Source organism: Scyliorhinus torazame, chromosome 17 (genome assembly GCF_047496885.1).
Source record: "Scyliorhinus torazame isolate Kashiwa2021f chromosome 17, sScyTor2.1, whole genome shotgun sequence".
In the NCBI taxonomy this organism is placed as follows: Eukaryota; Metazoa; Chordata; class Chondrichthyes; order Carcharhiniformes; family Scyliorhinidae; genus Scyliorhinus; species Scyliorhinus torazame.
The window spans coordinates 134,806,652-134,832,700 of NC_092723.1; the positions used below are offsets into that span (position 1 = coordinate 134,806,652).

Genomic DNA, 26,049 nt, shown 5'->3' on the forward strand with positions numbered 1-26,049 from the left:
CCAGCTCCAGTTCCCTAACGCGGTTTCTGAGGAGCTGGAGATGGGTGCACTTTCCATAGGTGAAATCAGCAGGAACACTTACGGCGTCCCTCACCTCAAACATTCTGCAGGAGGAACATTGCACTGCCTTCCCTGCCATCCCCCCTAGATAACTTGCGGATAAAAACAAGAAAAAGAAAGAAAGAAAGAAAGAGCTTACCTGATATTCACTCAACCCCTTAGGTTAGAGGAGGTGGAAGGGTGGGGGACACTACAAGTGTAGTGTCTCGGGTTTAGGAACTGCCCAACTTAAATACAGGTAAAAATAAAACACTTAACCAGCAACCACCGCGCCCTGCACGATAACAGCAATCAGCTGTTATGGGCCCGTGCAAACAATTTAAATCTTTACTACTTACCCAGCAGTCACTCTGTACTCACTCCGACTGGATTCAGCTAGAAACCCCCAACAGTAAGTTTGAAAAAAATTTACTCCCCTTCTCAGCAAGCACTCACTCAGCAACCACTGCGCCCCACACGATAACAGCAATCAGCTGTTATGGGCCCGCGCAAACGATTTAAATCTTTGCTACTTACCCAGCAGTCACTCTGTCCTCACTCTGACCGGATTCAGCTGGAAACCCCCAACAGTAAGTTTTAAAATTTTTTACTCCCCTTCTCAGTAAGCACTCACTCAGCAACCACTGCGCCCCGCACGATAACAGCAATCAAGTTGAGCTGAAAGTTAAGGGAGTGGAAGCCCTTACGGTTGATTAAAGAAACACCATGATGCCATGGGGGTCAGAGAACCACAGTGTGCAATCAATGGCTCCTTGTACTTGTGGGAAGCTGTCAATCTGGGCAAATCCCATAGCTCTCATGCCGTGGATAGCCTGGCTTAGTCAAAATTAATGTAATTGTGAGCCCTTGTGTGAAGTGTACTTCTATAACCTCTCTGATGTGCTCAGGAGCTGGGACCTACGAGATGGCGTAAAGGTCACAGGTGGTGCCCTGAAAAGAGCCAGATGTGGTAATACTTGAGAGTGGCTGTGATCTTCAAAGCCACAGGCAACGCATTGCCCTCAAAGTCCATGCGGTGCCAACTCCTGGAGCAGATAGCACAGATGAACTGTTGAGTCCTAGACAGGTGAAGTCTTCTCCAACACTGGTTCTCGCTCATGACAGTGAAGGTCAGGCTGTTACCGAAGGGACCTCAGAGAGCAACTACTCGGAGGGGCCTGTGACGGCCCAGGATCTACCCTGGGCCATCGCAGGCCCCTCTGAGCAGTTTCTCTCTGCGGTCCCTCCTGTAACAGCAGAGCAGGCCCTGCCACCCCTTCCTCCATGGGGTTTTGCTCCTGCCTCTGGAGAGCCATATGCCAATACACGTGCCTTTATCCATTGCCTTCTCAGTGAATAGTGAAGGGAAACCTTGGCACTCACAGAATGGGGAGTTCAGCACGCAAAGTGTTAACTGCTGATCGATTATCAATGGCACTCAGAGACATCAATGCTAAGTTAGTGAACATAATTGGCTCATCTGTCAAAGTTAAGGAATGTTAATACCGACTGGGTCTTTTCCCTCAGTTTATTTGATTTAGTTTAATGGTTATTTGCTTTATTCAAAATAGGAATAATCTGGTATGTACCGAAAAAAAATCTGCCAGGCAATGCTGAGCTGATAGATGTCATAGCCTGCAATTAGAATTAACATGCTCAATAAGGAAGCGACTTCCGGGTGCGGCGATGACCAGCTGAGTCGCACGTTTCGGCAGCTCCCTGTGAAACGGACTTTTGGGCTCTTGATAGGAGCCCCAACGGCAATTTTAACGGCTGAAAACACCGTGCGGTAAACCAGAAGGGTGTTCCCCCTGGACACGGATGGAAAAAGGAGAGGAAAGAGGCCGGATTGCAGCGGATCCTTTGGAACAACGGCAAGGAAGGCAAGCAGAAACCAAGATGGCGTCGGAAGGTGGCAGTTTCATATGGGGCCCTGAACAACAAGAGTTTTTGAAACGCTGCGTGGAGGAGATTAAAAAGGAAATGAAGAAAGAGTTGTTGGCCCCGATATTACAGGCGATTGAAGGGCTGAAAGAGGAACAAAAGACCCAGGAGCAGGAGCTTCGGGTCGTGAAGGCGAAAGCAGCAGAGAATGAAAACGACATACAGGGCCTGGTGGTGAAGTCGGAGATACAGGAGGCACACCAGAAACGATCTGTGGAGAGGTTGGAGGCACTGGAAAATAACGCAAGGAGGAACAACTTGAGGATTCTTGGCCTTCCTGAAGGTGTGGAGGGGGCGGACGTCGGGGCATATGTGAGCACGATGCTGCACTCGTTAATGGGAGTGGAGGCCCCGACGGGTCCGTTGGAGGTGGAGGGAGCATACCGAGTTATGGTGCGAGGACCGAGAGCAGGAGAAGCTCCCAGAGGAATAGTGGTGAGATTTCTCCGCTTTAAGGATAGAGAAATGGTCCTTAGATGGGCGAAGAAAACTCGGTGTAGTAAATGGGAGAACGCGGTGATCCGCGTCTATCAAGATTGGAGTGCGGAGGTGGCGAGAAGGAGGGCGAGCTTTAATCGGGCCAAAGCGGTACTTCACAAAAAAAAGATAAAGTTTGGAATGCTGCAACCGGCAAGACTGTGGGTCACATATCAAGGGAGGCACCACTACTTTGAGACGGCGGATGAAGCGTGGACTTTTATTGTAGAAGAAAAATTGGAATGATTGGACTACGAAAATGAACGTTTGGACAAAGTGGTGGGACGAGTGGGGGGGGGGGGGGGGGCGAAGAGGGATTGTATGATTAATCCTGCGGTATGGTAACTTTTCTTTCTCCCACAGGTGGTGATGGGGGGAGGTGGGGAGGGAGAGGAGATGGGGCGTTGGCCATGGGAGGCGGGGCCGAGGGAGAGGCGCGGGCTTGGTTCCCGCGCTATGATAAATATGGCGGGAATAGAGAAGCAGGAAGGAGGGGGCGCCGCACGGGGCGAGCCGTGATCACGGGGGGAAGCCGAGGTCAGCCAGAGTTTGCTGACTTCTGGGAGCAACATGGGGGGAGTAATTACGCTAGCGGGGGGTCTAGCGGGGGTGGGGGGGAGGGGGGAATTACTGGGTTGCTGCTGCTGGGGAAAGGGGGGAGTGGGTGCGGGAAAGGATGGGCGGGGGGGCACCGTCTGGGAGAAATACAGCCGCGTGGGAACTGGGCGAGAAGCTGGAAAAAGATGATGGCTAACCGGCAAGGGGGGGGGGTGGGAAGCCCCCCAACTCGGCTGATCACGTGGAACGTGAGGGGGCTTAACGGGCCGATAAAGAGGGCACGAGTACTCGCACACCTTAAGAAACTTAAAGCAGATGTGGTCATGGTACAGGAAACGCACCTGAAACTGATAGATCAGGTTAGGTTGCGCAAAGGATGGGTAGGGCAGGTGTTCCATTCGGGGCTGGATGCGAAAAACAGGGGGGTGGCTATATTAGTGGGGAAGCGGGTAATGTTCGAGGCAAAGACTATAGTGGCGGATAACGGGGGCAGATACGTGATGGTGAGTGGCAAATTACAGGGAGAGATGGTGGTGTTGGTAAACGTGTATGCCCCGAATTGGGACGATGCCAATTTTATGAGGCGAATGCTAGGACGCATCCCAGACCTAGAGACCGGAAAGCTGATAATGGGGGGAGACTTTAACACGGTGTTGGAACCAAGGCTGGATAGGTCGAAGTCCAGGACTGGTAGGAGGCCGGCAGCAGCCAAGGTGCTTAAGGATTTTATGGAGCAGATGGGAGGGGTGGACCCGTGGAGATTCAGTAGACCTAGGAGTAAGGAGTTCTCGTTTTTCTCCTATGTCCATAAAGTCTATTCACGCATAGACTTTTTTGTGTTGGGTAGGGCATTGATCCCGAGGGTGAGGGGAACGGAATATACGGCTATAGCCATTTCGGATCATGCCCCACACTGGGTAGACTTGGAGATAGGGGAGGAAACAAGAGGGCGTCCACCCTGGAGAATGGATATGGGACTAATGGCGGATGAGGGGGTGTGCTTAAGGGTGAGGGGATGCATTGAAAAGTACTTGGAATTCAATGACAATGGGGAGGTTCAGGTGGGAGTGGTCTGGGAGGCGTTGAAGGCGGTGGTTAGGGGGGAGCTGATATCAATAAGGACACATAAAGGGAAGCAGGAGAGTAAGGAACGGGAGCGGTTGTTGCAAGAACTTTTGAGGGTGGACAGACAGTATGCGGAAGCACCAGAGGAGGGACTGTATAGGGAAAGGCAAAGGCTGCATGTGGAATTTGACTTGCTGACCACAGGCACTGCAGAGGCACAATGGAGGAAGGCGCAGGGTGTACAGTATGAATATGGAGAGAAGGCGAGCAGATTGCTGGCACACCAATTGAGGAAAAGGGGAGCAGCGAGGGAAATAGGGGGGGTGAGAGACGAAGATGGAGAGACGGAGCGGGGAGCGGAGAGAGTGAATGAAGTGTTTAAGACATTTTATAAAAAATTGTATGAAGCTCAACCCCCGGATGGGAGGGAGAGAATGATGGAGTTTTTGGATCGGCTGGAAATTCCCAAGGTGGAAGAGCAGGAAAGGATGGGATTGGGAGCACAGATCACGGTAGAAGAAGTGGTGAAAGGAATTAGGAACATGCAGACGGGAAAGGCCCCGGGACCGGACGGATTCCCAGTTGAATTTTACAGAAAATATTTGGACTTGCTCGCCCCGCTACTGACGAGGACCTTCAACGAGGCAAAGGAAAGGGGACAACTGCCCCCGACTATGTCAGAAGCAACGATATCGCTTCTTTTAAAGAAGGAAAAGGATCCGCTACAATGCGGGTCCTACAGACCAATCTCCCTCCTCAATGTAGATGCCAAGGTCTTGGCCAAGGTAATGGCAATGAGAATAGAGGAATGTGTCCCGGGGGTGGTTCATGAGGACCAAACTGGGTTTGTGAAGGGGAGACAGCTGAACACGAACATACGGAGGTTGTTAGGGGTAATGATGATGGCCCCACCAGAGGGTGAAACGGAGATAGTAGTGGCGATGGATGCCGAGAAAGCATTTGATAGAGTAGAGTGGGATTATCTGTGGGAGGTGTTGAGGAGATTTGGGTTCGGAGAGGGGTATGTTAGATGGGTGCAGCTGTTGTATAGGGCCCAGTGGCGAGTGTGGTCACGAATGGACGGGGATCGGCATATTTTCGGCTCCATAGAGGGACAAGGCAGGGATGTCCTCTGTCCCCATTACTGTTTGCACTGGCGATTGAGCCCCTGGCGATAGCACTGAGAGGTTCCAAGGGATGGAGGGGAATACTTAGGGGAGGAGAAGAACACCGGGTATCTTTATATGCGGATGATCTGCTACTATATGTGGCGGATCCAGCGGAGGGGATGCCAGAAATAATGCGGATACTTGGGGAGTTTGGGGATTTTTCAGGGTATAAATTGAACATGGGAAAGAGTGAGCTGTTTGTGGTGCATCCAGGGGAGCAGAGTAGAGAAATAGAAGACCTACCGTTGAGGAAGGTAACAAGAGACTTTCGTTACCTGGGGATCCAGATAGCTAAGAATTGGGGCACATTGCACAGGCTAAATTTGACGCGGTTGGTGGAACAGATGGAGGAAGATTTCAAGAGATGGGACATGGTAGCATTGTCAATGGCAGGGAGGGTGCAGGCAGTTAAGATGGTGGTCCTCCCGAGATTCCTTTTTGTGTTTCAGTGTCTCCCGGTGGTGATCACGAAGGCTTTTTTCAAAAGGATAGAAAAGAGTATTATGGGTTTTGTTTGGGCCGGGAAGACGCCGAGAGTGAGGAAGGGATTCTTACAGCGTAGTAGGGATAGGGGGGGGCTGGCACTACCGAGCCTAAGTGAGTATTATTGGGCCGCTAATATTTCAATGGTGAGTAAGTGGATGGGAGAGGAGGAAGGAGCGGCGTGGAAGAGATTAGAGAGGGCGTCCTGTAGGGGGACCAGCCTGCAGGCTATGGTGACAGCCCCATTGCCGTTCTCACCAAGGAACTATACCACGAGTCCGGTGGTGGTAGCTACACTGAAGATTTGGGGACAGTGGAGACGACATAGGGGAAAGACCGGAGCACTGGGGGGGTCCCCGATAAGAAACAACCATAGGTTTGCCCCGGGGGGAATGGATGGGGGATATGGAATGTGGCAAAGAGCAGGTATAACGCAATTGAAAGATCTATTTGTGGATGGCAAGTTTGCGAGTCTGGGAGCGCTGACCGAGAAATATGGGTTGCCCCAAGGGAATGCATTCAGGTACATGCAGTTGAGGGCTTTTGCGAGGCAGCAGGTGAGGGAATTCCCGCAGCTCCCGACACAAGAGGTGCAGGACAGAGTCATCTCAAAGAAATGGGTGGGGGACGGTAAGGTGTCGGATATATATAGGGAAATGAGAGACGAAGGGGAGACTATGATGGACGAACTAAAAGGGAAATGGGAAGAAGAGCTAGGGGAGGAGATTGAGGAGGGGATGTGGGCAGATGCCCTAAACAGGGTAAACTCGTCGTCCTCGTGCGCCAGGCTAAGCCTGATTCAGTTTAAGGTATTACACAGGGCACATATGACTGGAACACGGCTCAGTAAATTTTTTGGGGTGGAGGATAGGTGTGCGAGGTGCTCGAGAAGCCCAGCGAATCATACCCATATGTTTTGGTCATGCCCGGCACTACAGGGGTTTTGGATGGGGGTGACAAAGGTGCTTTCGAAAGTAGTAGGAGTCCGGGTCGAACCAAGCTGGGGGTTGGCTATATTTGGGGTTGCACAAGAGCCGGGAGTGCAGGAGGCGAGAGAGGCCGATGTTTTGGCCTTTGCGTCCCTAGTAGCCCGGCGCAGAACATTGCTAATGTGGAAAGAAGCCAAGCCCCCGGGGGTGGAGACCTGGATAAATGATATGGCGGGGTTCATAAAGTTAGAGCGGATTAAGTTCGTCCTAAGGGGGTCGGCTCAAGGGTTTACTAGGCGGTGGCAACCGTTCGTCGAATATCTTGCGGAAAGATAGATAGGGGAGAACAAAGAAGGCAGCAGCAGCAGCCCAGGGCTTGGGGGGTGGGGGGTGGGGGGGGGGGGGGTGGCCTGAGACAAGGCAATTGCCAATTAGGGTTAGTTTTTATTTTTTGTTATTTAATATTTATTTATTTGTTGTTGTTTTCTTTTGTTCTTGTTTAAATAAAAAAGGTCATTATTATCTGTATTGTTATAATGTTGTGTAAAGGATGCACAATGTACTGTGTTGGTTGACCAAAAATTTTCAATAAAATATTATTTAAAAAAAAAAAAAGAATTAACATGCTCAAACATGAATTCACTGGCACCATCTCTTCACCACCCCCCAACCCCCATAGTTGTGGATCCTACAGGCCTTGTCTGCTGGACACCCACACAACCCACCAGCTCAGGCTTCCTGCCCCCATTGCAGTCATTCGAGAAGACAGGCCCCTTGGCAGAAGATTTCAATCTCAGAATGGGTGAGCTTTAAAAATGGCTTTCTTCCCCTCCCATCGCTGAGTCCTTTCCTCCCTTACCATTTCCCCATCTCAGAGATAGACCATTGCCCCTCTGAACACTCCCCCCCACCCTGCATCTGCACTTCCATTGGTGTACTTTGCCCTCTTCTGCACTGCGGTCCTGATGCCTACCCCCATCGAATTCAGCATAAGTCTGTCCTGACTGTCTCCTTAAACTCTGAAACTTGTGCCTATGTGCTGCGGGAACTAATTCATATACACCCAGAGTAGTCTTTTTATCTCGTCATAATCCCTAGGCATATCCTTTTAGACAGGTAAGCATAAACGTCCTGTGCCAGCCCCATCAATTTACTTACAACACCAGGTTAAAGTCCAACAGGTTTGTTTCAAACACTAGCTTTCGGAGCACTGCTCCTTCCTCAGGCTCCTTTCTTTTCAGAGCAGTGCTCCGAAAGCTAGTGTTTGAAACAAACCTGTTGGACTTTAACCTGGTGTTGTAAGACTTCTTACTGTGCTCACCCCAGTCCAACGCCGGCATCTCCACATCATCGATTTACTTGGCATGGGTAATGTCCACTTTTGACTCGGGTTGTGTTTCTGGCATTTCTTTCAAATTTAAATGCTGAGCAATCGATTCAATTATTTCTACGTCCTAACTTTAGCCAAACTGCTATTTTTAATTCAGTTGCCAATTCAATTAGTTTGTCTTTTCAAAAACCCTTTTAAGTAATCCAAAGGCAAGTCGTCCACCTGAAGAAAAACCTTAGTAGCCTTCAGAGCCATCCTGTTATACTACTACAAACCTGGTGCCTCTTTTAATATATACTGTAACCCAAACGTCACTGTCTACCGTTCCGAAGATCATGGAACCAAGCCTCCAAATAATGTTACGACACGCTGAGCTAATGCGTGGTTAATTCCAGGCCCACTTGACCTGGAGTCGCAACACAATTGAAATTAACAATTAATTCTTAGAAAATATGGGAGGCTGCCCAATACCTACAGTCACCAGGTTTTCAAATTTAAACACAATTAATTTTTATTTATAACAATATGTTTAAATAAGCAGCATATACAACTGGTTAACTATTATCTAATTCGTCCTTAACTCGCTCCACCTGTACACACACACAAGGCAAACAGAGGGGAAAGAGGGCTGCGAAGAAAAATAAAAAGGTTAAAAGTATCTTCTTCAGATTGATGTCTTCCAGTACACCTTTCTTCAGTCTAGGCCTTCAGTTGCAGATTTTTGCTTCCAGTCTGTAATGGTGTTCACTATAGATTCATCCAGGTCTCAAGAACTTCTCTACAGGTTCAGAAAGCAGCAGCAATGCAGCATTTCTGGAGAGCGAGAGAGAGAGACAGGCACTCACAGATTCTTCTCTGAGTGTTCTGGACCTGACTATCCTTTCCTGGGTTCTCTGGAAACCATCCCACTTGGGTAGGTCCCGATCACCACCTGTCACCAGACAGAATAAGGCCTTTGGCCAATTCATTGCCCACCAGCTAACTGATAAACCAAATCCCTCCGATCTCTCTGGTGTCAGTAAGTCGGAGTTCTGCTGTTCAAAAGCTAAATCTCCAATAGCACAGTGTACTATTTTGCAACTTTTGAGTTCCTCACTTCCTCTGTTCAACTTAAAGGTATATTTCCATTAAATAACCATAGATAAGGGCAGCACAGTGGTGCAGTGATTAGCACTGTTGTCTCACCATTCCGAGGTCCCAGGTTTGATCCCGGTTCTGGGTCACTGTCCGTGTGAAGTTTGCACATTCGCCCCATAGTTGCGTCAGTTTCCCCCCCACAACCCAAAAATGTGCAGGGTAGGTGGATTGGCTACGTCAAATTGCCCCTTAATTGGAAAAATGAATTGGGTACTCTAAATTTATTAGAAAAAAAAAATCCATGGATGAAAATGATAACCACAAAGTAAAAGAAATGGGAAATAAGGGAATCAACAGGTCCTAACATAACTAGCAGTGTATGTAAAGGTGCGCCAGTAGACATAGGACACTTGGATTTCCAAAGGGCATTTGATAACATGCCATACAAAAAATTAATAGGCAAAATAAAGGCACATGGAGTTCGGGGTAATATATTAGCATAGCATGCTGGTTAACAGACAGGAAGAAGGAGCTGGAGTAAAATATGTGGAAATATGAGGTTATTCATTTTTGTAGTAAAAATAGAGAAGCAGAATCTTTTAAGAAGGCATTGAACTTTGTTGATGTTCAGACAGATTTGGGCCGAGATTTCCAGGGTCGCCCGCCAGCGGACGGAATCCCAATGGCCCGGTGAATCCGGCGTTGGACCAAAAATGAGTTTCCCACTGGTTGTGAAACACGCTGTGAGTCTCCCAGCCCACCCTGCCAGCCCCAACAAGCTTCTCGATATCCCCAACGAGGTTCCCGCCTAGACTCGGCGGAACATGCAAATGAGCTGTTTTAAATGTAATTTATGGACAGGATACCCAATTTACCTGCCTCCTGGGTTGCTCCAGCCCCCCCGCCGAGAGTCCCGCTGGCATGAATTGTCCTGAGAAATGAGGACCTGGCGGCTTGCAGTCTGAGGGGTGGCAAGGGGATGAGTACCTTCCCGACAAATTCCTCCAGAATGCCGAGGGGGTCCTTCATGGGTGGCGGGGATCGGGGGGCGTGTGCTGGGTTGGAGGGGTTCAGGTTGTGGGGTCTTTTCTGGATGCGGGTCAGTTGGCTGCTCTTCCCATCTGCAACCTTTAAACCCTTTAACAGGTTGTCATTATCTCAAAAATACAGTCTGTGATAATAAAGTGGAAGTGTTCCCATCTGTACCCCTAAACCCTTTAAACGGCCTGTCAGTATGCCAAGTTCAAAGATCTGTGAGATGAATCTTTAATGTGGTGGAAACCTTTGAAGTGTTTTTTTTCGTAGTCAGTTTCATTGCCCTTTAATTTATTCTAGCCTGTTTGTATGCCGCGAAGCCTAAGGGTCTGGTTTAGCACAGGGCTAAAGAGCTGGCTTTTAAAGCAGACCAAGGCAGGCCAGCAGCATGGTTGAATTCCCGTACCAGCCTCCCCGAACAGGCGCCAGAATGTGGCGACTAGGGGCTTTTCACAGTAACTTCATTTGAAGCCTACTTGTGACAATAAGCGATTTTCATTTCATTTCATTTTTACAAACATTGAACTGCTGGAACTAGAACCACTATTTTTCTTGATATAACAAACCTAGACTTGGAAATACAGCGCATAATTTTATGCAGAGGCATGGCTCTTGTTACACCTCTTCTCCACCTCTGTTCTTTGATGCTGTGGGGTTATGAGCTACCTTATCACCGAGGAGCCATCTATCCAAATGAGGAGTGACAAATGGCCTTGGCACCTGTGAGTGTTGCAGGATGTAAGCATCATGTGAGCTGCCAGGGTAACAGGCACAGATTTGCAAAATCTGTGTATTGTTGTCGCAGATGATCTGCATGTCAATTGAGTGAAACCCCTTCCAGTTCACAAAGACTCTCCGCTCACCTACAGGTGCCTTGGTGGTCACATGAGTATACTTAATACGATTGCATTTCTAAAACCCAAACAGAATATGAGCCAAGTCAATAGGGAAGTTTGGACAGCGGTGCTAAAATGGGAAATCTGAGGGTATATTACTAAATGAAGGGAATTAATAAGAAGATCAGGATATGTGTTTAACCCCCCACTATGTTAAGTAATTGGTTAAGAGACATTGCAATTAGTTGTCTCATTTATGTTAAGTATCCATTAATTGACACTGATATGTAAAGGGGTTTCAGGTGGCCTCTGTCAGGTGGTGTGTTGTTAACAGTTTTGTGCAGAGGCTGTGGAAGTGAAATAAATGGTGTTCGGTGAAAAGGAAAAAGAACTTTAGACTCTTCATTTCACAGCAACTAAAACGTCTAACAATGGTAGCAGAGGATGGTTGCTGTGCAAATGTGAAGGTTTGAAAGATACAACTTTTCCTGATCAAACCAAGGAGCAAATGAGAAGGAAAAAAAAAAAGATACATGGCTGAACCCAGGATAAAGATGGCTGGATATGACTATCCTCCCTTATTTTCCGAAAGGGAATCGTACGACCAATGGAGAAGTGCAGTAGTTATGTGGACTAAAGTAACTGCTTTGGGAAAGATAAAACAAGGTATGGCATTGGCTCTTTCTCTACCATATGGCAGTAAAATCTGAAACAAAGTGCTTTCTGGGCTGGAATTGGAAGAGTTAGACTCAGAAGAAGGTCTGGAGACTTTATTACATTATATGAATAAGATTTATAAGAAAGATGACTTGTTAAGTGCGTATGAAGCATGGTCGGATTTTGATAAGTTCCGGAAAATGGAGGATATCTCCATGGAAGACTATATAATGGAATTTGGCAGACTATATAAAAGGCTGCAGAAACACAATCTGGAATTTCCACAGTCTGTGTTGGCCTTTAAATTACTTGACTGTGCTAGAGTGAGCAACATGGATAGGCTCCTGGTTTTGACAGGAGTTCAGTTTACTGATAAGGATACCTTATTCGAACAGATGACAAAAGCTTTACAAAGGTTTCTGGGGAAACATTCGATTCCGATGGCTCTGATGACCCAAATAGGTCAGCCTGTAATAAGGCAGAATATGGAAGATACACTATTAACAGGATGGCGAAATCGAATGGCTATGAACAGGGCTCAAGACTATAGACAGAGACCGAGACAAGGAAATTATGAAGACAGAAACCCAGTTAGAACCTACAATAGGAAGATGAACCCCAGAAATGCACGGGGCATGATAAATTGATGTTTTCGATGTGACTCAATACCATTATGCTTTCAACTGTCCAACTCGTTACGATAGAGTGTTTGAAGCGACACATGACAAGGAAGAGTCAGAAGAGGAAAAAGATAGTGACCAAAAAGAAGGCATTGTCCTATTGACAAGCAGTTTAATGCCGGTAATGAGGGTGTTGGTTGCAGAATCCTTCAACTGTGCTGTATTGGACAGTGGCTACACATCTACTGTGTGTGGAATTGACTGGTTAAAATGTTACCTGGACTCTTTGAATGCTGAAAATCGTAACAAGGTTAAGGAATTTGAAAGTTCCACAAGTTTCAGGTTTGGGGATGATAATACTCTGAAGTCGCTGAAAAGAGTGGTGATCCCTTGCAATATTGCCGGAGCGAATTATTTCATTAGCACGGATGTTGTATCAAGTGAGATACTTTTGCTTCTGAGCAGACCGTCGATGAAGAAAGCACACATGAAACTGGATATGGAACAGGATAAGGCAACAGTTTTTGGAAAGACGGTGGACTTACAATTTACACAGTCGGGACACTATTGTCTTCCATTACTGACAAATAATTTTTCAAGTAGAATGGTTAAGGATGTGTTAATGTCAGTTGAAAATGGGACTTTAACTGATAAAAAGCTTGTGGTATTAAAACTGCATAGGCAATTTGCACATCTGTCTCCTCGGAGGCTGAAAATTTTATTAAAGGATGCAGGGGTAAGGGATGACGACTATACTAAACTGATAGAACAGGTTAGTGACCGCTGTTACTAGTTTGTAGGAAGTACAGAAGGACACCAGCACGACCGATAGTAACCCTACCTTTGGCCAGGGATTTTAGCAACATTGTGGCCATAGACCTTAATAATATATTTATTTTGCATTTTGTAGATTTAGCAACCAGATTTAGTCAATCAACGATTGTACGAAGTAAAGAAAAGAGAGTAATTCTGGATCAAATCTTTGAAAAATGGATAGGGACAGGAATGGGTCCACCGGCAAAATTCCTCACGGACAATGGAGAGAATTTGCTAATGATGAGTTTGTGGGATATGTGTGAAAACATGAATATCAGAGTTATGAATACGGCTGGAGAAAGCCCATTTAGTAATGGTGTCTGTGAAAGAAATCATGCTGTCATTGATGACATGCTTCGGAACATTTTGGCAGATCGACCAAATTGCAGGCTATATTCAGCTTTAGCATGGGCAGTACATGCAAAGAATTCATTGCAGATGGTTGGGGGCTATAGTCCTTATCAATTAGTGTTTGGTAGAAATTCTAAAATTCCGTCCATTTTGGATGACCAGCCTCCAGCTTGGGAGGGGACTACAGTTAGCTCTGGTTTTGCTGAACATTTAAATGCATTACGTAGCAGTAGAAAAGCTTTTTTGGAAGCAGAAGTCTCTGAAAGAATTCGCAGAGCTTTAAGACATAACATACGGCCATCAGATGCCATTTTTCAGCAAGGAGGCATGGTATACTATAAGAGAGACAATTCTAATGAATGGAAAGGCCCAGGGAAGATCATAGGCATAGATGGCAAAACAATTATTTTGCAACATGGTAATCAAACTGTTAGGGTCCATTCATCAAGGATAATGGGTACAGATTACAAATTTTCAAATTTAGACAGAGCAGACAGACATGACGAGGAACCAGAGTCATCTGGTACGCATGTGTTACAGAACTATGAGGCCCAATTAACTGATATAGACAGGGTTTCTGTGGAGGAACACAACACTTCTGGTGAATTAAAACAGGCCATTTTTCCGAAAGGGCAACTGCCAAAAGTTGGTACAAAAGTGACATACTTGTCTGAAGGGTCTAGTCAATGGAAGGATGCAATTGTTATTAGTAGAGCAGGGAAGGCCACTGGAAAGTATAAACATTGGTTGAATGTACAGCATTCAGGGGAAGGAGTCAAGACAATGGATTGGGAAAACGAAGTTCAAAAATGGAGGGCACAGAAACGCAGTGCCAGTTCAGATAGTACATCGGATAGTGAACAGGTCAGCATGAAAAGGTCAAGAACTATTGAAAGGACATCCCACAGCAGAAGGGAAAGATCAAGCAGTAGCAGTACAGAACGAGATACCAGGCGGGAGAGGGGTCGTAGTTTGTCAAGATCTCGGAACATGAGTAAGACTACAAATACTAATAGGAGTAGAAGCCCACATGCACGTGAGATTTTGGTGGCTTCAAATAAATTCGATGAAAAAGTTATTAAAGAAGCTAAACAGCAAGAATTGCATAGTTGGAGTGAATTTGGGGTATACACGGAAGTACCGGATAGGGGACAAAGAGCTCTATCCCACAGATGGATTTGCACGGAAAAGGTTCTTCCGGATGGAACTTATAAGGCAAAGATCAGGCTTGTGGCAAGGGGATTTGAAGAAAACTTAGAAGATCAGGATTTAAGGGTAGATTCACCTACAGCAGGAAAGGTTATTTTAAAGATCTTCTTGGCTCTATTAGGCACAAAGGCATGGGAATGCAAATCTATAGATGTAAAAGCTGCCTTTTTGCAGGGGCATCAGCTCCAGAGAGACATTTTTCTCCCTCCTCCTAAAGAAGCAGCTAACATAGAAGGGGTACTCTGGAAGTTGAACAAATGTGTATATGGATTAAATGATGCATCTAGAGTCTGGTATTTTTCGGTAAGGTCAGTTTTGTTAAAGTTAGGCTGTTGCCAGTTGAAAGCAGATCCTGCAATGTTTTACTGGCACTATAAAGGAACTCTTTCTGGCATTTTTATGATGCATGTTGATGATTTTTTGTGGGGTGGGACTCGTGATTTTGAAGCTATTGTAATCTCTGGTTTGAGGAAAGAATTCAGGGTTGGAAGTCAGGCTTCCGGTGCATTTAAATATATTGGACTGGAAATTGGACAGACTAAGTTAGGGGCAACTTGACGTCAGCAATCTTATTTGGAAAGCATCACCCCAATAGCAATTAGTCGTGGCCGAGTTTCACAAAAAGACGCAATGGTTTCAAAGATAGAAAAAGAGCAACTGCGAAGATTAATTGGGCAACTGAACTGGGTCGGTAGACAGTCTAGACCGGACGTGAGTTTTGATGTCTTAGAGTTGAGTACAAAAATGAATGATCCCAAAGTGGAAGACATAATAAGAGCAAATAAAGCATTGGCCAAACTAAAAATGCAGGAACGTGTTTTGAAGTTCCCGGTTTTAGGTGACCTTAAGCACTTGAAACTCATAGTTTATAGTGATGCGTCCTACGCAAATTTATGTGATAGGGTTTCAAGCGCAGGAGGTTTTATAATTTTCCTTTTGGGGAACAATGGTAAATGTTGCCCACTTGTGTGGAAAACAAAGAAAATAAGGAGAGTGGTGAAAAACACTTTGGCTGCTGAGACATTAAGCCTTGTAGAGGCGGTGGATATGGCTTTTTATATAAGTATGATATTGACAAATTTTGGGATTAGGGGATTTGGGTAATATACCTATTGACTGTCACATTGACAATAAATCCCTGTGGGAAAATGTGCACTCCACAAAAAGTGTCAATGAAAAGAGGTTACGGATAGACATCGCAAGTTTGAAGCAGATGTTGGACAGAGGGGAAATAACAAAAATTAAATGGGTCGACAGGAGCTATCAACTGTCAGACTGTTTGACGAAAAGTGGGGCGAGTTCACAGAAACTTTTGGATATTGTTAATGAAGGGCGCTTGTTTCTGTGACTGTTTTTTCTTTCACGTCTAAACAAAAAAAAAGGGGGGGACATCATGTGTGTGTTTTTGAGTTTCTTAAAATTTTGTTTTCACCTAATTATTATTTTTTCTCCAAGGAAGGGGAGACTGTTAAGTAATGGGGTAAGAGACATTGCAATTAGTTGTCTCATTTATGTTAAGTATCCATTAATTGACACTGATATATAAAGGGGCTTCAGGTGGCCTCTGTCAGGTGGTGTGTTGTTAAGAGTTTTGTGCAGAGGCTGTGGAAGTGAAATAAATGGTGTTTGGTGACAACTTCCGGTTGCGGCGATGCACTGCTAAGCTGCACGTTTCGGCAGCTCCTGCTCTAACGGACTTTTGGGCTCTTTTTGGGAGCCCCAACGGAAATTCTTTCGGACCAAACCTAGTGTGGGGTGACGAAGAAAGGAGTCAGCCCTAGTGTGAAGATCGGTGGTAGTGGCCAGATTGAGAAGGATCCTCTGGAGCAGCGGCAGAGAAGAGAAGGAAGAAGCAAGATGGCGACGGATGGAGACCAGACGACATGGGGGCCGGATCAGCAGGAATTTGTTAGACGGTGTGTGGCGGAATTAAAGAAGGAGGTGCTGGCGCCGATGTTGTTGGCAATCGAAGGGCTAAAAGAAACACAAAAGGCCCAGGCGATAGAGCTCCGTGGGGTGAAGCAGAAGGCAGCTGAGAATGAGGATGAGATTCTGGGCCTAGCGGTAAAAATGGAGACGCACGAGGCGCTACACAAGAGGTGTATCGAAAGACTCGAAGTTCTGGAGAACAAATCGAGGAGAAAGAACCTCCGGATTCTGGGTCTCTCCGAGGGAGTGGAGGGAGCTGACTTTGGGGCTTATGTGAGCACGATGCTCCATTCGCTAATGGGAGCTGAGGCCCCCTCGGGCCCCCTGGAGGTGGAAGGGGCTCACCAGGTCCTTGCGAGGAGACCCAAGGCTGGAGAACCACCAAGGGCGATAGTGGTGGGATTTCACTGCTTCACCGACAGAGAGGCTGTTTTGAGCTGGGCCAAGAAGGTACGGAGTAGCAGGTGGGAGAATGCGGTGATACGAGTGTATCAGGACTGGAGCGCGGAGGTGGAAGGTGAGCGAGTTTTAATCGGGCCAAGGCGGCGCTTCACAAGAAGAAAGTAAAGTTTGGGATGCTGCAGCCAGCGCGATTGTGGGTCACGTACCAAGATAGACACTACTATTTTGAAACGTTGGAAAAGGCATGGACCTTCATCCAAAAAGAGAAATTGGACCAGAACTGAGGGACTGATGCTGTGGGGGAGATGACGATGTTGATGTACAGAAATGTAAATTGGGCAATGGGAGGTTCACCGTATCGGGACGATAGATGGGGAGGGGAAAGGGAAGAGAAGAATCCCTGTTTTCTTTGACGGGGGAACACTGAGAAATGTGGGCGCCGGTGGAAAAAGGGACATAGGTGGGGGATGGGGAATGGGAACGGGGCTGTAGGGGGAGCTGCGCCATAGGGGGCGGGGCTGATCTAGGAAAGCGCGGGTTTTTTCCCGCGCTAGGGAGATGATGGCGGGAAAATAGGCGCAAGGAGGATGAGAGCTCCACACACGGGGGGGGTCAAGGAGAGAGCGGGGGAAGCCGGGGTCAGTTGGAGTCAGCTGACTTTCGGAAGCATTATGGGGGGAGTAACCATGCTAGATGGGGATCTAGCGGGGTGGGGGGAGGGGGGGATAACTGGGTTGCTGCTGCTGGGATCGAGAGGGAGCTGGCAAGGGAAGAGGTGGTCGGGACGGGAGTGCCGCCTGGGGGACTGGTGGGTGTCCGGGACTTGGACGTGGGATAGGCCTAGAGTAGGTGATGGCTAGTCGGCGGGGCGGGGTGGGGGGCCAGCCCACCAATCCGGCTGATCACGTGGAATGTGGGAGGCCTAAATGGGCCGATTAAGAGGGCCCGAGTGTTCGCGCACTTAAAGGGACTGAAGGCAGACGTGGTGATTCTTCAGGAGACGCATCTGAAGGTGGCAGATCAGGTTAGGTTAAGGAAAGGATGGGTGGGACAGGTGTTCCACTCAGGGCTGGACGCGAAAAATAGAGGGGTGGCTATATTGGTGGGGAAACGGGTGTCGTTCGAGGCTCGGAATATAGTAGTGGACAACGGTGGCAGATATGTGATGGTGAGTGGCAGACTGCAGGGAATGGAGGTCGTGCTGGTAAATGCATATGCCCTGAACTGGGACCATGCGGGATTTATGAAGCGGATGCTGGGACGTATCCCGGACCTGGAGGTAGGAAGCCTGGTAATGGGGGTAGGATTTCAATACTGTGCTGGATCCTGGGTTAGATCGGTCTAGATCCATACCGGAAGAAGGTCGGCAGCGGCCAAGGTACTCAGGGGGTTTATGGAGCAAATGAGGGGAGTGGATCCATGGAGATTTGCTAGGCCGTTGGCCAAAGAGTTTTCCTTTTTCTCCCATGCTCATAAGGCTTACTCCCGGATAGACTTCTTTGTTTTGAGTCGGGCACTGATTTCAAGGGTGGAAGGAACGGAGTACTTGACCATAGCCATTTTAGATTATGCCCCGCACTGGGTGGATCTGGAACTAGGAGAGGAGAGGGAACAGCGCCCACTGTGGCGACTGGATGTGGGACTATTGGCGGATGAGGGAGTCTGTGGAAGGGTGCGGGGATGTATTGAAAGGTACCTGGAGGCCAACGATGATAGGGAGGTCCAGGTGGGGTAGTATGGGAAGCGCTGAAAGCGGTGGTTAGGGGAGAGTTGATCTCCATTCGGGCTTACAAGGAGAAAAAAGAGGGCAAAGAAAGGGAGAGATTAGTGGGGGAGATTTTGAGTGTGGACAAAAGATATGCGGAGGCCCCGGACGAAGGACTATATAGGGAGAGGCAAAGACTTCAGACGGAGTTTAACCTGCTGACCACAGGGAAGGCAGAGGCACAGTGGAGGAAGGCACAGGGGGTGAGATACGAATATGGGGAAAAGGCGAGTCGGCTGCTGGCCCACCAGCTTCGTAAGAGGATAGCGGCGAGGGAAATAGGGGGAGTTAGGGATGAAACGGGAACTACGGTGCGGAGTGCAGGGAAGGTAAATGAGGTGTTTAAGACCTTTTATGAGAGGCTATATTGGTCCCAACCCTTGGAGGGAAAAGAGGGGATGCAACAGTTTTTGGACCAACTAAGGTTCCCGAAGGTAGAGGAGCAGGAGGTGGCAGGCCTGAGATTGCCAATCGGGGTGGACGAGGTGACTAAAGGGCTGGGGAACATGCAGGCAGGGAAGGCCCCGGGACCAGACGGGTTCCCGGTGGAATTTTATAGGAAGTACGTGGACTTGTTGGCCCCGCTGTTGGCAAAAACCTTTAATGAGGCCAGAGAAGGGGGGACTATACCCATGACAATGTCGGAGGCGACGATATCACTAATCCTGAAGCGAGATAAAGATCCGCTGCAATGTGGGTCATATAGGCCTATCTCGCTCCTGAATATAGATGCCAAGTTGCTGGCAAAAGTGCTGGCGATGAGGATCGAGGATTGTGTCCCGGGGGTGGTGCATGAAGACCAGACAGGGTTTGTAAAGGGGAGACAACTGAATGTTAACGTGCGACGGCTGTTGGGGGTGATAATGATGCCCCCAGTGGAGGGGGAGGCAGAGATACTGGCAGCGATGGATGCAGAGAAGGCATTCGACAGGGTAGAGTGGGAGTATTTATGGGAGGTGCTGAGGAGGTTCAGGGAGGGGTTTGTCAGTTGGGTTAAACTCCTCTATGGGGCCCCAGTGGCAAGTGTAGTCACAAATCGGCAGAGATCGGAGTATTTTCGGTTACACAGGGGAAAAAGGCAGGGGTGCCCTCTGTCCCCATTACTGTTCGCGCTGGCAATTGAACCACTGGCCATAGCGTTGAGAGACTCTAGGAAATGGAGGGGGGTGGTTAGAGGGGGAGAGGAACACCGAGTGTCACTCTACGCAGATGACCTACTGCTGTATGTGGCGGATCCGGTGGAGGGGATGACAGAAGTTATGCAGATATTGAGGGAGTTTGGAGATTTTTCGGGATATAGGCTTAATATGGGGAAGAGTGAGCTTTTCGTTGTACACCCCGGGGATCAGGGAAGAGGGATAGATGGCCTGCCGCTAAGGAGAGCGGAAAAGAGCTTCCGATATTTGGGGATTCAGGTAGCCAGGAGCTGGGGAACTTTACACAAACTCAATCTGACACGGCTGGTGGAGCAGATGGAGGAGGATTTCAAGAGGTGGGATATGCTGCCGCTCTCATTGGCGGGCAGAGTGCAGGCGGTCAAGATGATGGTCCTCCCAAGGTTTCTTTTTGTGTTTCAATGTCTCCCCATTTTGATCACTAAGGCCTTTTTTAAGAAAATAGATAGGAGTGTTATGAGTTTCGTGTGGGCAGGGACGACCCCGAGGGTAAGGAAGGGGTTCCTGCAGCGCAGCAGGGACAGAGGGGGACTGGTGTTGCCGAATCTGGATGATTATTACTGGGCCGCCAATGTGGCGATGGTTCGCAAGTGGATGAGTGAGGGAGAGGGGGCGGCGTGGAAGAGGCTGGAGATGGCGTCCTGTAAAGGAACGAGCCTAAAGGCGCTGGTGACGGCGCCGCTACCGCTCTCCCCGAAAAGGTATACCACGAACCCAGTGGTGGTGGCAACCTTAAGGATCTGGGGGCAATGGAGGCGACATAGGGGTGTGACGGGTGCTTCGGTGTGGTCCCCGATCAGGAACAACCATAGGTTTGTCCCAGGAAGGATGGACGGAGGGTTCCAGAGCTGGCATCGGGCAGGAATTAGGAGATTGAGAGATTTGTTTATTGACGGGACGTTTGCGAGCCTGGGAGCGCTGGAGGAAAAGTATGAGTTGCCCCCGGGGAATATCTTTAGATACATGCAAGTGAGGGCGTTTACGAGGCAACAGGTGAGGGAATTTCCGCTGCTCCCGACACAGGGGATCCAGGATAGAGTGATTTCGGGGGTATGGGTCGGGGAGGGCAAAGTGTCCGAAATATATCAGGAGATGAGAGACGAGGGGGAGGCGCTGGTAGAGGAGCTGAAGGGAAAATGGGAAGAAGAGCTGGGGGAGGAGATTGAGGAGGGTCTGTGGGCTGATGCCCTAAGTAGGGTAAATTCCTCTTCCTCGTGTGCCAGGCTTAGCCTGATAGAATTCAAGGTTCTACACAGAGCACACATGACGGAAGCGAGGCTGAGCAGGTTCTTCGGGGTGGAGGACAGGTGCAGGAGGTGCTTGGGAAGCCCGGCGAACCACACACATGTTTTGGTCGTGTCCGGCACTGGATGAGTACTGGAGGGGAGTGGCAAGAGTGATTTCAAAGGTGGTGAAGGTACGGGTCAAGCCAGGTTGGGGGTTAGCTATATTTGGGGTAGCGGATGAGCTGGGAGTGCATGAGGCGAAAGGCCGATATTCTGGCCTTTGCGTCCCTGGTAGCCCGGCGAAGGATCTTACTCGTGTGGAAGGAAGCGAAACCCCCCGGCGTGGAGGCCTGGACAAACGATATGGCAGGGTTCATAAAACTGGAACGGATGAAGTTTGCGCTGAGAGGATCGATTCAGGGGTTCTCCAGGCGGTGGCAACCAATCCTTGACTATCTCGCGGAACGTTAAGGGAAAATAGATCGTCAGCAGCAGCAGCCCAGGGGGGGCAACCTGTTTTGTTCTGGTAGGGGGGGAAGCACTATTTTTTGTTACTTTGTTAGTTCACTATTTTATTTAAATAATGTTATCTATTAGTTATTGTGTTATCTTTTTTTTTGATTGATTTGTAAGGTGGAAAAATTGTGTTTGAAAACTTTAATAAAATATATTTTTTTAAAAAATAAATAAATGGTGTTTGGTGAAATGGAAACAAGAACTTTAGACTCTTCATTTCACAGCAACTAAAACATCTTAACACACGATCCACGGGGATGATCCAATTAATCTCCCCATGAGCCTTGTGGAGTATGAACTCCCCTCTGAAGGGTGGAATCCCATCAACGAGATAGTTAACTCAGGACCTTAAAAGCTGGCGCAGGTAGGATCCGGGCTGCAGAGTAGTCCCGACTGGGGATGTTACTTGTAAATACTTTACTTTTGATAATAAACCTTTCATTTAATTCTCTTTTCTGGACTCCTCTGTGATTACTAAATTGACAACGAGGATAAAGCGGAACTACAGTCGGCGTTGCTATCCATTTGAAGCACAGCCACCTCCCTTCGTGAAGGAATGAGGTTTGCACCATTTTGAAAATACCGCTCTTTGGCAGACTCAATGCATTTGATGCGGGTGTAGAGGACTGGACTCAGTACGCTGAATAGATGCATTACTTTTTAAAGACGAATGCTATCGTTGGGAATGATCAGCACGGTAGTATTGTGGAAAACACAATTACTTCACAGCTCCAGGGTCCCAGGTTCGATTCCGGCTTGGTTCACTGTCTGTGCGGAGTCTGCACATCCTCCCCGTGTGTGCGTGGGTTTCCTCCGGGTGCTCCGGTTTCCTGCCACAGTCCAAAGATGTGCAGGTTAGGTGGATTGGCCATGATAAATTGCCCTTAGTGGCCAAAATTGCCATTAGTGTTGGGTGGGGTTACTGAGTTATGGGGATAGGGTAGAGGTGCTGACCTTGGGTAGGGTGCTCTTTCCAAGAGCCGGCGCAGACTCGATGGGCCGAATGGCCTCCTTCTGCACTGTAAATTCTATGATAATCACCAGACAGTGATTCTTCTAACCGCCTGTGTGGCCCCCACTTTCAATGTCATAAAGAGCCTGACGAACCTCATGACGCCAGACTCCAATATGTTCGAAGAGCTAGTGGCACTCATGGCAAACCATTACAACCCCAAACCTTCAGTTATTGTTCAGAGTTACAGATTTAATATGGCCAAAAGGATCCTAGGACAGTCCGTTACCGAGATTTGGTGCGATTGTGCAAATTGGCGGAGTTTTGCCATTGTGGGCCATCCGTACCTGAGATGCTACGGTACCGCCTTGTATGTGCATTGTGTTGCCGCACCACAAGTTGTCCCCATCAGGATTACTGTCCCGGTGAACGGGAGTAAATAATTGCTGTCTGAGCCATTGCTGGACCTAAAAAGTGCCGTTGAGAGCGGGAGAGCGCAGAGAAGGGTGTCCAGGAACCCCAAGGGAAGTCAGGGTTGGAGGTAAATAGCATAGGACCCCTGGAACCTCCACTTTGAACAACCAGATTATGAGGAGTGTATGCAATTGCATTGCAATGCTGCACCAGGAGTTGTCCCCATCAGGATTACTGTCCAGGTGAACAGCCACCCATTAGAGATGGAATTGGCCATGGGAGATGCAGTTTCAGTGATTGGGAGGCAGAGCTTCAAGTGAATCAGGATTGGAGTTCAACAATTGAGTTTGTGGGACACTGTGACAAGGCTAGTGACCTATACGGTGGAACCCCAAGCAATAGCGGACATGATGATGACCTGGTAACCTACGGGCAGCAATCCATTAGGCTGCCGTTAGTAACAGTGAAGGGCCCTGGACCGAGTCTGCTGAGCCGTGACTTGCTCCAATGCCTCCGGTAGGACTGGCAACAGACCTTCTGGATGGGCTCTGAAGGACTTTATGAAGTATTGGGGAGGTACCCTGCAAACTTCCAGGAATGCCTGGGCAAAATTAAGGAGCTGTGGCCAAAATATATGTGGACCCTGAGGCACAGACTAAGTACCTCCAGGCCCGTCTGGTCCCCTATGCACTCCTGGCGAAAGTCAAGGACTAACTCAGGCGACTGGAAGGCCTCGGAATCATCCAATCGGTCCAGTTTGCTAATTGGGCTGCACTAGTAGTCCCGGTACTAGAACCTGACAAAACCATACGCCTGTGCGGTGATTATAACTTGACCCTCAACCAGCCTCCCGTCTGGATAGGTACCCGATGCCGCAGATAGAAGATCTATACGCAAGTTAGCGGGGGGTCATTCTTTTTCCAAGCTCGACATGAGCCACGCCTTTTCCAGCAGGAACTGGATGCTGATTACAGGCATTATGTTACCATTAATACCCACAAGGGCCTCTATGAATACACCAGACTGCTGTTTGGAGTGTCATCGGCTTGCACAAATTTTCAGCGCGTTATGGAGAACATCCTGAGATGGCTACCACATGTGGTGGTCTACTTGGACTACATCCTGGTCACCGGAGCAACGGAAAGGAAGCACCTGAGAAACCTAGAACAAGCCCTTCCTGATTTTCATAATGGGTGCCCCACAAGAGAGGCTATGCCAAGGAAGTTAAATACTTTGTGTGATTGGGATGGACTACACCCTGTAAAGGAGAAGGTACGGGTGATTAGGCAACCCCCCACTCCAGAAAATGCGACAGAGTTACAGTTGTTCTTAGGTCTCATAAACTATTACAGGAAATGTATTCCTGGCCTAGCAACCATCCTCATCCTATTGCATGCATTGCTGAAAAAGCACCAAGTATGGGTGTGGAGAGCACCTCAGGTGGAAGCTTTTGCCAGGGTAAAACAGCAGCTAACGTTGTCTGGATTGTTGACACATTACGATCCCTCCAAGCCTCTTTTAATAATGTGCAATGCCTCACGTTACTGGATCGGAGCTGTATTGTCGCACCATATGGCTGACGGAGGAGAAAGGCCGATAGCATTCGCATCAAGGACATTGCTTTAACTTTTCAAAGAGGACAAGGCGATCCCGCCAATAGCGTCCACCCGGATTCAGCGCTGGGCCCTGTTGGTAGCAGTGTACGAGTGCACATTCGAGCATCGCCCAGGCATGCAAATTGCGAATCCGGATGTGTTGAGCAGGCTCCTTTATGGACACCTTGCCAGTCATCTCTGCCCAGGTAGTCGACTGGGCACAAAAAGATTCCATGTTGGTGAAAGTAAGCCACATAGTCTTTCACGGGGGCCAGCAAGGGAAGCTGCCCGAAGAGCCATGAGCCTCTGAAGCCATTGTGGAAGACGGCATCCTTCTGTGGGGGCTTGCATCATGGTTCCACGGCAGGGCAGAGATGCCATCTTTCAGGATCTGCACAACAGACACCCATGGATGTTGAAAATGAAGATGCTTGCCCACAGCTATTTGTGGTGTCCAGGCCTGGATGGCACGATCAAATGACTGGCCCAACAATGCACCACATGCCAGAACAACAGAAGCACCCGCCAGCAGTCCCGCTGCATCCATGGGAAGGGCCCGGCCTGCCTTGGAAGCTCCTACCCTCCAATTTCACCGGACCTTTCCAAGGGTCAATGTTTCTACCCATAGCTGATGTCCATTCCAAATGGCTGCAAGTCCATTGGATGTTGTCCACCACATCGAAGGCTACAGTTGAAAAGCAACAGCTCTCCTTCATCACCTATGGCATTCCGGAGGTGCTGGTCACTGACAATGGCACCCCCTTCACCAGCAATGAGTTCAAGGGGTTTATTTAGATAAATGGGGTGTGGCACTGAATAATAATAATAAACTTTATCGTCACAAATAGGCTCACATTAACACTGCAATGAAGTTACTGTGAAAATCCACACAACCCTGTATCACCCTCCCTTGAAGAGGCTAGCTGAGTGAACGGTGCAGGCCTTCAATAGAGGGATGAAGATACATACCACGGGATTCATGGAATCGCGACTATCAAGATTTTGTTCAGCTATCGGACTACGCTGCATACCGACTTAGCACCAGCCGAACTGTTGGTGGGCAGGAGGCTCAGGACCCCCTTTGCCTCATGTACCCTGATATTGGTAGGCAAGTACAACATAGCCAGGACCTGTAGAAGTAAAGTCAAGGCAGGTGGATGCAGACCAGGAGTTTCAAACAAGGGGATGCTCTATACATCTAAAACTTTGGATACGGGGCCCGATGGGTCCCCAGGACGGTGGTACAGCAGACCAGACCGGTTTCATACCAGGAGAAGTCATGGGAACGGATGATGCAGAAGCACCTTGACCACCTCAGGAGCAGGGGACCAGTGTTAGGCCACGCCCCACCAGAGCAACCATTTTCGAGCCACGTCGCTCTGACACATGGGGGTCTGGGGCCTCTGAGACCGAGATACGACAGTAGGCCAACTCCAACTCGGAAATGGAGACCCAGGCTTCCGAGGCTTCCAACGGCAAC

General features: G+C 48.4%; 1 protein-coding gene across 1 annotated transcript in view; it reads right to left on the reverse strand.

The window, feature by feature from the left end:
* The window catches only part of zdhhc4 (zDHHC palmitoyltransferase 4), a 98,056-nt gene extending 72,617 nt beyond the window's left edge, over positions 1-25,439 (reverse strand). Inside the window, exon 1 of the mRNA XM_072481105.1 lies at positions 25,424-25,439. The gene's annotated coding sequence lies outside the window, so the exon portion shown is untranslated. The remainder of the gene's footprint in view (positions 1-25,423) is intronic.
* Between the last annotated feature and the right edge of the window lie 610 nt (positions 25,440-26,049).